The sequence below is a fragment of the Triticum aestivum genome, chromosome 3A, assembly GCF_018294505.1.
Source record: "Triticum aestivum cultivar Chinese Spring chromosome 3A, IWGSC CS RefSeq v2.1, whole genome shotgun sequence".
In the NCBI taxonomy this organism is placed as follows: domain Eukaryota; kingdom Viridiplantae; phylum Streptophyta; class Magnoliopsida; order Poales; family Poaceae; genus Triticum; species Triticum aestivum.
Window position 1 is genome coordinate 618,470,091 of NC_057800.1, and position 16,677 is coordinate 618,486,767.

Consider the following 16,677-nt stretch of genomic DNA (forward strand, 5'->3'; position numbering starts at 1 on the left):
ATTCGGAATACATGCCTACATTACATTGATGAATTGGAGCTAGTTCTATGTCACCCTAGATTATGACTGTTACATGATGAACCGCATCCGGCATAATTCTCTATCACCGATCCATTGCCTACGGGCTTTCCATATATTGTTCTTCGCTTATTTACTTTTCCATTGCTATTGCTATCATCACTACAAAATACTAAAAACATTACTTTTGCTATCGTTACCTTTTGCTACCATTACCACTACTATCATATTACTTTGCTACTAAACACTTTGCTGCAGATATTAAGTTTCCAAGTGTGGTTGAATTGACAACTCAACTACTAATACTTGAGAATATTCTTTGGCTCCCCTTGTGCCGAATCAATAAATTCGGGTTGAATACTCTACCCTCGAAAACTGTTGCGACCCCTATACTTGTGGGTTATCAGTCGTACTCGTTCTTTCCAAGGCCTCACCACCACACGCTCATGGCAGCGAACACAACAACCATATGGTTCTTAGTTTGAGGGTACACCACCTAGGAACCCACATGGCTCGACGGCTACCTCACCTGCTATTTGCAATCAAGATAAGAGGTCATCATCTGCAGCAGGAGTATCCTCCGCTCCACCTCCAGAAAAGAGTTCCACACGCAGCAGCGACATTCAATGCCACAAGTGCAAAGGAAGAGGTCACATTTCTTCGGAATCTCCAAGCAGAAGAGCTATGATCATCAATGAACAAGGTGAATGGGAGTCTGAAAATGACCTGAAGGTGTGAATGATGAAGTGGAAGAGGAGCAAGGTTGGGAAGTAGGAGGCACTATTTTATCTCATGAAGAACTTGATGGTGAAGCTTTGGTTGTATGTCGCTCACTTAATACCCAGGTTGTGGAGGAGGAAAAGGGTCAGCGGCATAATATTTTCCACACCCATTGCCTTATAAACTCAAAGATATGTCGAGTGATTGTTGATAGCGGCAGGTGCAACAATATTGCAAGCACAGAGATGGTCGAGAAGCTTCAGTTGCAAACAAAATGTCACCCACATCCATACCGCATGCAATGGCTGAATGATTGTGGCGCTATTAAGGTGATTAGTAGCATGCGAATACCAATTTTAGTAGGGACATATCAGGATGATGTTGAGTGCGATGTGGTGCCGATGCATGCCTGTCACTTGCTTCTTGGACGACCGTGGTTGCATGACCACGATGTGCAAATCAACGGGCGTGTGAATCGCTTATGTTTTGTCCATAGAGGAGAAAAGCTCACTTGGCTGCCCATGACACCCGAGGAAGTCTATCTTGATGAGATGAAAAGAAAAGGAAAGAAAAAGGGAGAGAGTGATCATACACAACGAGTGAGCCACGAACATAGTGAGGGAGTGTTTCCACAGCCAAAAGCTCCATAGCCAAATATGACCAAGCCCTGGGAAAAACAGGGATTAGTTATGATGGCTAGGAAAAGGGATATGCGGGAATTGAGAGAATGTAATACTCCATTCTTTGTACTCCTGTACAAGGAAACTTTATTGGCTGCTAACGACTTACCCTCAACTCTTCCTAGTGTTGTTTTTGATCTTTTGCAGGAGTATGAGGATGTGTTTACCAAGGAGCTACCACCTAGTTTGCCACCAAAGTGGGGCATTGAGCACCAAATTGACTTGGTTCCAAGCACCCCACCACCAAATCGACCAGCGTACCGAGCAAACCCAAAGGAGACGAAGGAAATTCAATGGCAAGTAGAAGATCTTCTTAACAAAGGGTATGTAAGGGAAAGTCTTTCTCCTTGTGCTGTTCCCATTCTTTTAGTTCCAAATAAATACGGTACCATGCACATGTGCACTGATTATAGATCCATTAACAACATAACTATGAGATATCGACACCCTATTCCTAGGCTCGATGACATGCTTGATGAACTTTGTGGCTCCGCCATATTTTCCAAAATTGATTTGCGAAGTTGTTGCCACCAAATAAGAATGAAAGAGGGTGACAAATGGAAAACTACGTTTAGATAAAATTTGGCTTGTATGAATGGTTGGTTATGCCTTTTGGATTAACGAATGCACCTGGTACTTTCATGAGATTGATGAATCATGTGCTTAGATCCTTCATTGGCAAGTTTGTAGTGGTTTACTTTGATGACATATTGATTTATAGCAAAACTTTGGAGGATCATGTTGGACATATAAAATGTGTGCTTGTTGTCCCACGGGAGGAAAAGTTGTATGCTAATGTGGAAAAGTGCACATTTTGCACAAACAAGGTTGTGTTTCTTGGCTTTGTTGTTTCAGCAAAAGGTGTGGAGGTTGATGAAGACAAGATCAAGGCTATTCGTGAGTGGATGACTCCACAAAATGTGAGCCAAGTATGTAGCTTCCTTGGACTTGCAGGTTTCTACCGCCATTTCGTGAAGGATTTTAGGACCATTGCTGCACCCATTATGAGTTAATGAAGAAAGACACTCCATTCCAGTGGGGTGATGCCCAAGACAAGTCCTTCCAAGAACTGAAGATGAGATTGACATCAGCCCCATTGCTTTCACTTCCTGATTTTGGTAAGACATTTGAGATTGAATGTGATGCAAGTGGTGTTGGCATTGGTGGAGTTCTAATGCAAGAAGGTAAACCCATTGCCTACTTTAGTGAGAAGCTTAATGGTCCAAGTCTTAATTATCCGGTCTATGATAAAGAATTGTATGCACTTGTTCGATCTCTGGAAACATGGCAGCATTACTTGTGGCCAAAAGAGTTTGTAATACATTCTGACCATGAATCTTTAAAACATCTAAAGGGCCAACTCAAACTGAACCGTAGACATGCAGAATGGAGTGAGTTCATAGAGTATTTTCCTTATATTGTACAAGAAAGGGAAGGATAATGTTGTTGCCGACGCATTGTCTAGACGTCACATTTTACTTTCCCAACTTGATGTTAAAATCCTTAGCTTAGAAAGCATCAAAGAATTGTATGCTAATGATTCATGCTTTGTTTAACCATTTTCAAAGTGTAACAAGGGAAAGGGATGGGAGAAGTTTCACTTGCGTGATGGATTTCTATTTCGAGCTAACAAATTGTGCATCCCAGATTGTTTTGTTTGTTTGTTGCTCTTGAAGGAGGATCACGCTAATGGTCTCATGGGACATTTTGGAGCCAAGAAAACTTAAAGTGTACTTGTTGATCACTTCTTTTGGCCGCGAATGATACGTGACGTGGAATGCTACGTGATGAGATTCAAGATTTGTCACAAAGCTAAGTCCCCGCTTGAATCCACATGGCTTATATACTACTCTATCTATTCTGAATACTCTGTGGGAAGACATTTATATGGAATTTATTCTTGGTTTACCATGGCCTAAGAGGGGGAGTGACTCAGTGTTTGTAGTAGTTGATCGTTTTAGCAAAATGGCACATTTTATCCCATGTCATAAGAGCGATGATGCTTCACACATTGCTGATCTGTTTTTCAGGGAAGTTGTGCAGCTACATGGAGTACCACGCACGATTGTGTTAGACCGTGACACCAAATTTCTGAGCTACTTTTGGAAGACCTTGTGAGGAAAACTTGGCACCAAGCTCCTATTTTCCACAACATGCGACCCACAAAACTGATGGACAGACTGAAGTTGTCAACCTAACGTTGTCCATGATGCTACGAGCAGTCCTCAAGAAGAATTTGAATATGTGGGAAGAGTGCCTACCTCATGTGGAGTTCGCGTATAACAGGGCGGTACATTCGACCACTAAATTTTGCCCATTTGAACTTGTTTATGGATTCAAACCTATTGCTCCCATCGATCTTTTGTCTTTGCCAATGCAGGAATGAACCAGCCTTGATGCAAGTACGCATGCTGATTTTGTCAAGAAACTTCATGCCCAGGCAAAGGAGAATATTGAGAAAATGACTGAACAATATATGAAGCGGGTAAATAAGACCAGGAAGAAGCTGGTGTTCGAGCAAGACGATTTGGTATGGATACTCCTTCGGAAGGACCTTTTTCCTGAGCAACGCAAGTGCAAGTTGCAGCCACGCGGTGATGGACCATTTTGCGGTGCTCGAGAGGATCAACGACAATGCTTACAAGATCAATCTTCCAGAAGAATATGGTGTTAGCCCAACCTTCAATGTCTCTGATCTTTCCCCATACTTTGGACCTTTAGAGTTGAGAATGACTCCTTCTCAAGAGTGGGAGGATGATGAGGACATCCCAACCATGGGCACCACACCGCCAATCATCAATGGTCCAATCACAAGAAGTCGCCAATGCAAATACATGATCAGGTGAACGCTAACTTAAGCCTATCATTTGACCCTGAAAACATGGTTGCGCCTTCACCTCCTTTGTTGTTGGTTGAACTCAGGTGCGATATCGAAGAAGGTCGAACACATTTCAGTCTGTGCAAAACAATGTTTTATGGCGAAAAAACAAAGTTAGGAATTCATGAAGAAATGAGTTGTCTATTGAAGAAACATTGTTCCGATTCTGACGAAACAATGTTTTGCACGAGTTTGGATATCCCAACTTGCGAAAGGTTCCCAAAACTCGAGTTTGCTGCTGAAGGAAACATTGTTCGACTCCATTGAACAATGTTTGGTCGGGAACCGTCAACCACCTCTAATGAGAGTTTTCCAGAAGCTACCTCATTATGTCTCTAAGCCATTTAGTCAAACCAAAGTTGGTTCTCTTTCACACCTTCCCTTGAACACCCTCTTCTCCGAAGACGGTGTCACATCATAACTGCAGCAAGGTAGCCCAATCCTTTTTGTAGCAAAGGACATTGCCGGAACAATCTCTTATAATAAGCAAAGCGTTCTTGAGGACGCACGGGAATTTCATCTAGTCACTTTCATCATGTTTGTTTGATTCCCGTTCGCTACTTGGATAATTTAATATGTGGGTGGACCGGTGCTTGGGTGTTGTCCTTACTTGAACAAGCCTCCCACTTATGATTAACCCCCCCCCCCCCCGCTAGCATCTGCAACTACGAAAAAAGAATTAAGATAAAATCTAATCATAACATTAGACATACGGATCCAAATCAGCCCCTTACGGAAAATAGCGCATAAACTAGGGTTTAAGATTCTGTCACTCTAGTAGCCCATCATCTAATAACTACTCCACAATGCATCCCATTCACCCAAAAAGATGGTGAAGTGTCATGTAGTGGACGTTCACATAATACCACTAAGGGAATTACAACATACATATCATCAAAATATCGAACAAATACCAAATTCACATGATTACTTGTGACCAATCTTCTCACATGTCCTCAAAAACAAAAGTAACTACTCACAAGACATATTCATGTTCAAGATCAGATGTGTATTGAATAGCATAATAGATCTGAACATATAATCGTCCACCAAATAAACCAACTAGCATCAACTACAAGATGTAATCAACACTACTAGTCACCCACAGATACCAATCTGAGGATTTGATACAAAGATTAAACATAAGAGATGAACTAAGATTTTGAGATGAGATGGTGCTGTTGAAGATGTTGATGAAGATTGACCCTCCCATAATAAGAGGGTTGTTGGTGATGACGATGGTTTCGACTTTCCCCTCTCGGAGGGAAGTAACCCCGACGGAATCGCTCCGCCAATTAAGTCGGCGGCGTCACAGGGAATCTCGGTTTGTTCGCTCCACTTAGTAGTTTAGGTTAGGTCTTTTTAGTCCTCGCAGGTGCGGCGCTCGGGCGGATGGCGACGCTTCTTCTTCAATTTTGTCTTGGCTCCGCTCCGCATAGAGTTGGTTAGTCGACGGAGCTCCGACATAGATTCCCACTGTCTCCTTCGGTTGGTGAGGTTGGGGTTTTCTTGTCATGTGGCGAGATTTGATGTCAGGTGCTTCACATCTATGCAAGAGTTCAACAACGACAAATGCAACTCAAGGGCGTTGGTCCTTGGGCACGTGCACCAAGACTTACCGTCTGTCATCGACAAGGTCCATCCTGCTCTAATAGGGGAGCGACAAGAACGCAACGTCAATGCCTCATTCTCGATGGTCTCGAATCCTCGACGTAATTTCTATTATATTTGAGATACTTTATATTTTTTGATAAACTTTTATAATAGATCTGATTATTTTTTGTAAAAAAAAACTACAAACCGGCTTTGTAATTTCTTCTTCTTTTGAGGGGTGCTTTGTAATGGTGTGTGCTGATTAGTAGATGTATGGACCTTTTCGCGAAAAAAATAAGAACTACGGACTGGCTACCCCACACAAAAAAGAACTACGGACTGGCTCACGTTTGGCAAGCATGCATAGGCCCCGAGGAAAACAGAGCACGCATGCATTCGGCTTATTTCCGGACATGCCATCCATAACCGCATTTGGCCCAAACCGAGGGTTGCGTGCCGTCCCGAAGGAAGACGAGAAGGAAGCTTCCTTCCTCCTTCGGGCTGCTCGAGCGTTTGCTTGAGGACATTTTGCATTAGTTATACTCCGCGCCTCACTGCGTGCTTTTTGGCAGATTCCAGTGTGACGTTTCGCCTTTTTGATTTCTTTATGTGACCGGCATCTCGCCTTGTATGCGCCTTGCGTTTCCTCCTTGTCTCACTCACGCAACGTGCCCTACCCCCGTCACACATGCTTTGCACAACCACGTCACGAGGGTGCCTGGCTGTCACCCATAGAATTTTACCGTCCTAGTAACGCGGCCGTTGTTTCGGTTAAGATGCGATAAGATAAATTGACCGAAATTATGTAATAAAAAACCAATTCAACATTAATTTATCGGACTTGCTAAACCTCAGTCAACTGTTATTTAGCCAAGTCTTAGTCGACCTTATAGCATTTCGTGATATCATTTGCAACATTTTGTTCTTACCGATTGCAGCATCTGTTTTGCTGGTTGTAGCATGCCGTCCCTCATCAATTGTAGCACGTCATCTCACCGGTTGCAATATTCCTTCATTGACGGTTGTAACATTTTTAGTTAGAACGGTTGTAGCATTTTTAGTTTAAACGGTTGTAGCATTTGTGGTCGTTGCTTGCAATACCGTTGCAACATTTTTCGTTGCCGTTTGTAGCATCCGGCTGTACCGCTTGTAGGAAAAATAAACTACGCTAACGTCACTCGACTGAGATTTCGTTAAGTCTCGGCCGACTCAGTTCTAAACAGACTCTTAATTTATCAATTTTTCCTTTTTTTCCCGGAAAGAAGGATTACCTCCGGCTTCTGCATCAGGACGATGCATACATTCATATAACATTAATTTATCATTGTGTTTGCCAACATCACTCAGGCCCCCCCTCACTTCCTACACAGCGACGCACAAAGAAGAGTTCCAGTGCCACAAACATGATACTAAACTTTGAAACATATAGGGGAAAAAGAAGGATTCGTTTATGGACAGTGTAAAAACCACACAAAAGACACAAATTTGGATGGCATTTATAGTTAAATTTCCCTCTTTTCTATATGTGTGGACCAAATTTAAATATGAAATTATGTGTGACCGTAGACACATCTTTCGTCAACCTGCTAAATTGCACGAAAATATGGGATCAAACACTGACAGCGCTAGGTTTTTCTATCTATTTTAAGAATTTCCACATACCATTAAACAAATATCAAATTACAACACGAACTTGCGAAAAATCATGAGCGGAAAGGAGAGAGGACACATGTCCAGAAAACATTTGCAACAAAACTCCACCGAAGCGGATTTCAGGAACCACCATCCTTGCCACTTGCCGTCTTCAGAGACGAGAAAGCACCATCATACCATGAGGGCTATGTGAGCCAAAGAAGAGGCTTGCTGCTGGCAAGGCCATTGTCGTTGTGACACGTTGATTGGGGATCATCCCTGTACTCCTTGAAACCAGATGCGCCGCATGTCGCCAGAGCAGAATGCTGTAACCATCACTCACTAGGCTCCAACTTTGTACTTAATTGGACCTTCATCTTCCCCCAAACAAAGATGACACGCACGAAATAGAATCCGCTACAGACACAATAAACACCACCAGATCTATAACACCAAGAAAACGGTGGAATAAGGTACCCACAGCTCCCCAGAGTTCACCACCAGGGGCGGCGTCAAGATGAGGCTGAGATCGAGGAAATTTTGTTCCAAGCACTGATGTCACGTCCATCCAAACATCGCCACGGGACACACTAATACTAACCCTAACTACAACCAATGCAGAGAGCCAGGGTTTCCCCGGCCATCCGTCGCCAGAGTGGCGACCGGAGGTGGAGATAACCCATAGCCTCACTGGCACAGCGAGGGAGGAGTTGGTTGTCTCCCTGATCGCCATTTTCCTATGACCGGGGGATCGAAGCGGTTAGTACATTGTGAGCCGCCGAACTTAGGTTCTCAAAGAAAAACTGAAAAGAAGCATGGGTCACGACCACAAGTATGACCATCATTATTCCCTACCAGACGACAGTTAACGTGGCAGCGCCTATCACAGGGTAAGGAAATACCAATACTGTTTACCGTTGCACCTAGATCATACAGTGACGACAGGCCAGTACCATTTACCATTGCGCCTATATCATATAGTAATGACAAACCAATACCGTTTATCGTTGCGTCTATATCATAGAGTATGACATATCAGTGCCATTTACCGTTGCGCCTATATCATAGATTAACGACATACCAATGCCGTTTACCTTTACTTGTTCAAAAATATATGCAACCTAAAGACCTTTGCAATAATTCCTAGCCACAAACATGCATACCTTAAATGTTTGTAGGTTGCATTCTCATTAGCACGTGAAAATGCTCATCGTACCATTTTATCGCTCTTTTCGATATGTAATGTCATAGCAGTCTTATCTGCATCGTCTATAGATACTCAACAGTAATTGATAAGAAAAAGTCACACATATTTTTCACTTTCGTGGATTGTGATTGCGATGTCACCGACACGAAAAGAACAAGTTGCATATTCTGACTCGTCGTTTTCATAGATCTCGAGGGCCTATAGTGATCCACTCGTTTTCCGATACATATAGCTGTATTGGTCATAGAATCAACAAGATCAACACACCACTTTTCACATGACTCTTTAGTAGGAAATCTAAGCAAAATATCTGTTTGTGGTATTGAATGCTTAACATACAAAATCGACGTTGTAAAGGTTTAACACTCATTTTTTACTTATCTACGAAGTACATAAGCTTGTATTTCTGGAATTTTTTTAACCAGGAATATTTATTTGTGTGGAATGTATTAATTTAATTGATTGGAATTGTATTTCTCAGCAAATGTATTAATTTTTACGTGCACACCAACGATCGAATTCCGCTGAAAAAAGTTGCCATTGGGTTCTCAGTGGCATGCAAGAGTCCTTTATGCGCATACGGACATACCTATATTTGGAAGTTTGTGTGGAGCAGCGCCTCCCTGTCAGCTGTAACAAACTCGTCATCCAAACTGGCTCTTGCTTGCTCGAGTGAGATGTACCGACAGCTCGGGCCCACTGCGCAACAGCTGACCTCCTGAGAAAACTGGCTACGCTTGGTCTACATGGGGCGCCAGAGACAGAGATGGGATCCAAGGGCCCATATTCGCCTGGTCTGTGGAATGTGTGTACTTGGAACGTCATATTCTTGGAAGGTTTCCCGCCGTCGGATGAACGTGAGCCCGGAGATTAAAGGCTGAGGCGGCACCTCCTGCTCTATATGATGCGGGTCCCTGGATCTTCATCTCGACAGCGACTTGCCTTCTTCCCTGTGCCAGACTCTTCCCCTCTCTCTCTCGCTCGATTCCTCGAAATTCCACCCCCCTTCGCCGACCTCCTCCTTTGTTTCCAAGTTCCGACCTCCGGCGATGGCGTCGTTGGGGGAGATGCTTTTGAACCAGGAGCTGGCGGCGGTGGCAGCCATGTCGGCGGACGTGCACGGCAGGTTCGAAAGGTACATCCTGAGCCCTGCCCATGGTTTTCCCCACTTCCAGCAAGCTGGCAGCGCTCCGGCAGGATTCCCCGACACGGGATTGCTCGTTTCCGGCTTGGGCATGCCTCCCTCCACCTGCCGGAGGGGACCCACGCGGCCGCGGGTTATGGCGCTGAGGCCGTCCCGGTGGAGATCCCCGTGGTCCGGCGACAAAGACCTGCCGCCAAGAACGATGGGGCGACACCGTTCAGAGGACCGTGGACGGAGGAAGAGGATGAGTACGTGAAACAGCTGAATCTGAGTCGTTTTTTGAGCAGCTTGATCTCCAGGCATTCAAGCTGTTCTGCTTAATTGATCAATTTGCTTTCTTGTTTGCAGACTTCTCAGGAGATTGGTCGATGAGCATGGCGAACATAAGTGGGCAACCATTTCAGAGCACCTCCCGGGACGGATCGGCAAGCAGTGCCGTGAGCGATGGACAAATCACGTGCGCCCCGGCATCAAGGTGACTCACCATCGCAGCTTATAGTCTTGATCTGATTTTAATTATGGGAAATCTTTCATAGATCTATATGATTCGGAAATCTAAATTGTCTTAGTTTAGTTTTTACTACGTTCGAAGCATGCTGAACTTTTGGCCGTACAATTCGGGAGTGGGTATTAAGTGAGGAATGAATAGTTCGTCATGCTGCATGACTTTATTTTAATCATTAACTGCGCCAATTTCTTCATCAAGGCCACTAATTGTTCGCGTGAGTAATTTTGTCCGTGCCCCTTGAGAAGAGATTGGAGGGAGAAAATGGTCAAGCACATTAGTTCTACAATTTTTTTTGCAGAATTGCAGATGCACAAGCGTCTGAAAATCGTGTATGTTTAGCGGCGTGGCCGCCTATTGTCTTTGTTTTTGACCAATTTTTTTTATTAACAAAGCACCATATGGGGTTTTAGCTCAGTTTCCCTTGTAGGCACGATCAATTCATCTCTATACGCATATGAATTGCTCGAGGACCTTGCCGTCTGAAGACGTTCGAAAAAAACCATTCAATTTCTAATGATTATTTGTTACTCTTTCCTGAGTTTCAGCCAGGCCAAGCTTCAGATGTCTATATATTATTGAGCTTTGTTGCGAGGATTCAGCGACGCAATTTATTTCTACCAGGCGAATTTGAAAAACTACCACGTTTCCGTCTCAGAATGAATATACTATCGTAGTACTAATATGTCCAATATGATATGCAATTCAATTACACTTGCTTGTGCCAATCATCTGGAGACATTAGCTTTTGATTGACATTCCAGAAGGAGCACATCTGGACTGAGGCGGACGACATAATGCTGATTGACGCGCACAAGGTCCACGGAAACCGTTGGTCGTCGATCGCGAGGTGCCTGCCCGGCCGGTCGGAGAACGCCGTCAAGAATCACTGGAACGCGACAAAGCGGAGCCTCAAGTCGAAGCGCCGGTTCAAGAAGAAGACGAGCCAACAGGCCGCCCCGGGGCAATTCACCCTCCTCGAGGAGTACATCCGCGACAAAATGATGGCTGACGAGAACGTGGCGCCACCGTCTCCATCGGCCGGCGTCGCGTATGACGGCCAGATCGTTCCATGTGCCGCTGCAATGCTGGCCGTCTCCAGCCCACACGGGATGGGTCAGTACCTCCACCCAGCCAACGCTGCCGGGTCATCGTCGCAAGCAGGAATGATGAACCTGAGCGTGCCGTTGCCGGACCTCAACGCCTACAGCGGCGAGATGCTGGAGCGATACTACTACCCGACCTACAGCAACAACCTGCTGCCCTATGGACCCGAGCCGGCATTTCCGCAGATGTTTAGTGCCCAGGGACGCATGCATGCTGCATGCACGAACCTTAACTTGTTCCCGCTCCCCCAGCACCCCGGTGGCGGCTACTACGGCAGCGAGACGGGCCGCAGCAGCGCCGGTGGCAGCAGTAATCAGGACGAAGACGTGGCCCAGATGGCCTCGAGGGAGTTCCAGACGTCCGAGGACGAGGCCACACTGGACCTCACTGGCTTCAACTGAGGCGGTCCGTCCGCCGGATCGATCCAAGTACCCTATCCATTAATTTCAATTTGTCGTTTTTACCTTTCCGAACATTTTACTTTGTGGTTGGTTCAATCTGCTGCTGTTGTATACTGTTGCCCGAAAAACACACTTGTGTGTTTGTGCGGCGTGGCATGCATGTATCTTTAATTTCCGTATTGTGAGTACTGTGTAAAAGTACCTTCTGCCGAACAATTTGTTGGAGAACCTTTGTTGTACCTGTGTTTGTTTCTAGCGATTCACCCGATGGATTTCTGTTTCCGACATTATACTCCATCGTTGCTGTTGTGTTGCGTGTTGAGCTAGGATGGGGATCAGAGCAACGCAGGGATGCGCAGGTGTACCTGTGTTTGTTGCTACGAATGGAGCAGGGACTTCATCTCATTGACCAGGTGGCCATTAAGCGAGAAATCTTTCGCCTTGTTTTTGATCTTGCTCACCACGGACTGAGAATCAGTCTCGTGGAAGAGCTTCCACACGTTTATTTCCATCGCCAGCCGGATTGCCCTGCGGCAGGCGGGCCAGTAGTTCCGCCTCCTGGTCAGCAGCAGAGGGAAAGATGTGGCGCGCCCTGGCAAGGAGCGCACCATGATGGTCCCATAGGACCTCTCCCCGCTCCGAAGTCCAGCGCTGTCGACATTGCACCATCGCCGTTTGCCTTCACCCAAACCCTCGTCTAGCAGGCACCACTGCTCCACCAGTCCACGCGTGGAGGAACTCGTCGCTCGCTCTTGTACCAACTTCCATTCTTCATTCAGTCGGAGCACCATGTCCATGACTTGCACTGGATCTTCCATCTTCTGGTCCTCCGTAGCACAATTCCTAGAACGTAGAACCACAACTCCTACAAGCTAGTGTAGCACCACAACCTTCTGTTCCATCCCGGCGCCACCTTCCATAGAAGCATCCAGCTGCGTAACTTAAAGTGGGAGTCAACATCTGGCAGTAACTCAAAACATGGTGTAGCAACGGCTTTGCTCAACTCCATCCAGTACACACTCGAGCAGGTGCATCTCCAGAAGCGATGAATAATAGTCTCCTCTCGACCATACACCACACAAAATATACCAACTTTGATCCCGGAAGTTCACAGAGGCAGCCTGCCCGATCGCTCGGTTGCCTCGGATATATGTTACTATCGTTATAAGGAACAAGAAAATAAAGTTTCTACTATCTGATCATGGAAACGAATATTTGAGTTACGAGTCTGGCATGCATTTAAGACAATGTGGAATTGTTTCACAACTCACGCCACTTACAACACCACAGCGTAATGGTGCGTTCGAACGTCGTAATCATACTTTATTGGATATGGTGCATTCTGTGATGTCTCTAACCGATTTGTGTAACACCCTCGATACGGCTATATCTCCCACGTGTCGAAGCACGACTTAGAGGCATAACCGCATTGAAAGCAATGTCGCAAGTGAGGTAATCTTCACACAACTCATGTAATACATAAGGGAAAGAGATACATAGTTGGCTTACAATCACCACTTCACACAAATACATGAATAGAACATTACATCAACCAGATACAATCAAGGTCCGACTACGGAACCCAAAATAAAAGAAGACTACCCCAAATGCTACACAGATCCCCGATCGTCCCGACTGGACTCCACTACTGATCAACTAGAACGAAACAACACAAAGGACAAGATCTTCATCGAGCTCCTCCTAAGCTTGGTTGCGTCACCTTCTCGGTAACATCGGCACCTGCAAACTGGTTTTGGAAGTATCTGTGAGTCACGGGGACTCAGCAATCTCACACCCTCGCGATCAAGACTATTTAAGCTTATGGGTAAGGTAAAAGGTATGAGGTGGAGCTGCAGCAAGCAACTAGCATATATGGTGGCTAACTTATTCGCAAAAGAGAGTGAGAAGAGAAGGCAAAAGCACGGTCGAACAACTATGATCAAGAAGTGATCCTAGAACAACCTACGTCAAGCATAACTCCAACACCGTGTTCACTTTTCGGACTCCGCCGGAAAGAGACCATCACGGTTACACACGCGGTTGATGTATTTTAATTAAGATAAACTTCAGGTTTTCTACAACCGGACATTAACAAATTCCCATCTGCCCATAACCGCGGGCACGACTTTCGAAAGTTCAAAACCCTGCAGGGGTGTCCCAACTTAGCCCATTACAAGCTCTCACGGTCAACGAAGGATATTCCTTCTAGCGGGAAGACCCGATCAGGCTCGAAATCCCGGTTACAAGACATCCTCGACAATGGTAAAACAAGTACAGCAACACCGCCCGAATGTGCCGACAAATCCCGATAGGAGCTGCACATATCTCGTTCTCAGGGCACACTCAGATAGGTCAAGCTACGAGTAAAACCAACCCTCAAGTTACCCCGAGGTAGCAGGCTGCCCAGTTCGGACCAACACTTAGAGGAGCACTGGCCCGGGGGGGTTAAAATAAAGATGACCCTTGAGTCTGCAGAACCCAAGGGAAAGAAAAGGCTAGGTGGCGAATGGTAAAACCAATGTTGGGCATTGCTGGAGGAGTTTTATTCAAGGCGAACTGTCAAGGGGTTTCCATTATAACCCAACCGCGTAAGGAACGCAAAATCCAGGAACATAACACCGATATCACGGAAACTAGGGTGGCAAGAGTGGAACAAAACACCAGGCATAAGGTCGAGCCTTCCACCATTTACCAAGTATATATATGCATTAATTAAATAAGAGATATTGTGATATCCCAACAAGTAAACATGTTCCAACACGGAACCAACTCCAATCTTCACCTGCAACTAACAACGCTATAAGAGGGGCTGAGCAAAGCGATAATATAGCCAAACAACGGTTTGCTAGGACAATGTGGGTTAGAGGCTTGGTTCAACAATATGTGAGGCATGGTAAACAAGTGGTAGGTATCATAGCATAGGCATAGCAAAAGAGCGAGAAACTAAGCAAGCAAAGATAGAAGTGATTTCGAGGGTATGGTCATCTTGCCTGAAATCCCGCAAGGAAGAAGAACGAGTCCATGAAGAAGACAAACAGACGTAGTCGAACGGATCCTCACAACTCCGGAACAAAACCGAAGCTAACGCGAGAAGTAACCCGGAAAGAAGCAAACAACATAGTAAACAACCATCACATAAACATGGCATGATGCACAACCAAGTATGATGCATGTCCGGTTTAATGAAACATGGCATGGCAAAGTGCAACAAACAACACTACAAATTAAGTGGAGCTCAATATGCAACGGAGTTGCATATTGAAGAAAACACCACATGACTTATTTAGTTCACTCCCAGTTAGGTACTCAACAATATTAAATGTTGGTTAACATGTCAAGAGGTGAAGCAAAGTAAAACTACCTATCTAGGCAAGTTTAAATGAGGCCGGAACAACAAGCAATAAGTCCGGAAAATCCTCTTGTGCATATTAATGGATTTGGTACTGTTCTGCCCTAAGCACAACTTTAGGGTTGTTAAACATGCAAAGTGATGCCACCATGTTATACTAGACATTTTTCTACCCCATTTACATATAAAGATTATTAATTTTGGAGCTACGGTTATTTAGTTATGAATTAAATCATTTTAACATGCTATTTAAACAAACAGCAATTTAAACATTTTTAACATGGATGAAAATTACAAATTATTAAACTAGACAAAATTCTAAACAATTTACATATATGACATATTTTATTTGGATGCATGGATTTTTAGTTATCAACAATGCAAAACAGTGGCATTTCAGTAAATAAGAATGCATTGGAAAATGCTAAAATACACATACTGGAAAAAATATGCATGGGCCGGATTACAGCGGCCCAGCAAGACTTGGCCCGAATGAGCGTTGAGTGTGTGGGAGACAGAGAGGATGACGAGTGGGGTCCCACTGTCATAGAGGGGACAGAGGCAAAAATTGGGGTTCCAAATATGTTGCCAAGGAGATTCGAACCCGGGTCTCCCCGGTAGAACTACATGGCCCGAAACATTGCGCTACTGCTGCTATGATTGACAGGATGGGGCACGGCCGGTTTTGATCTAGTTCCACGGCGGACGGGGTTTCTTCTTCTCTGCAACAGAGAACACACCGACTACGCCGGCGGGCAACGGTGAAACAGCGGGGCCCAGGAGACGACGGCGGGTGTGCGGAACTGAGAGGTAGATGCGTTGTGCAACGGATGCGTACAAAGGCTCGAGCATGGCACGGCGAGGTGGGAGGCAGCGGCAGCTTGGCGAGCATGGGTGTGAAGCAGGGCAAGCAACGGCCGGGCTGTAAGCGATGCGCTGCGTGCGTAGGTGATGTGGTGCCAGAAACAGGAAGACGCGGGCGTCGCGTTGGTGTCTCATGGGAGGCAGCGTGCATGTGTGGAGGAGCTGAGTGTAGGTTCTCGCGTGCGCAAAAATTCAGAGATCAAAGGCCATGGCGGCGATGCACGGCGAGGCAAGCTGCAAGGCCCTGCCTCTGTGCAAGGGCGAAGAGGAGCATGGTGTGCGTGCAAGGACCTGAGCGGTGTGCAGCGGGGCGCACGAGCACAAGCTCGAACTCGAACCCATCCGTGGCGGAACGACTCGAGGTCGCGCGGATCAGTGACGACGATGATGGAAACGACGGCGGAAAGAGGTGAGAGGTGCGGCCACTCACAAAGGGAGACTGCTGGAGTCGATCGAGCTTGGGGACGAGGGGTCGCAACGAAGTTGACCGGCGACGAGCACCTGCCGTAGATGAAGAAGATGAAGACGACGACGAGGAACTTGGCGTTCCTCTGAACCATGAAGAAGATGAAGCAAAGG

At 45.6% G+C, this 16,677-nt stretch overlaps 1 pseudogene; it reads left to right on the plus strand.

Moving 5' to 3' along the window:
- Positions 1-9,734: 9,734 nt before the first annotated feature.
- On the plus strand, positions 9,735-12,088 carry LOC123058800 (transcription factor DUO1-like; annotated as a pseudogene).
- Positions 12,089-16,677: the final 4,589 nt, after the last annotated feature.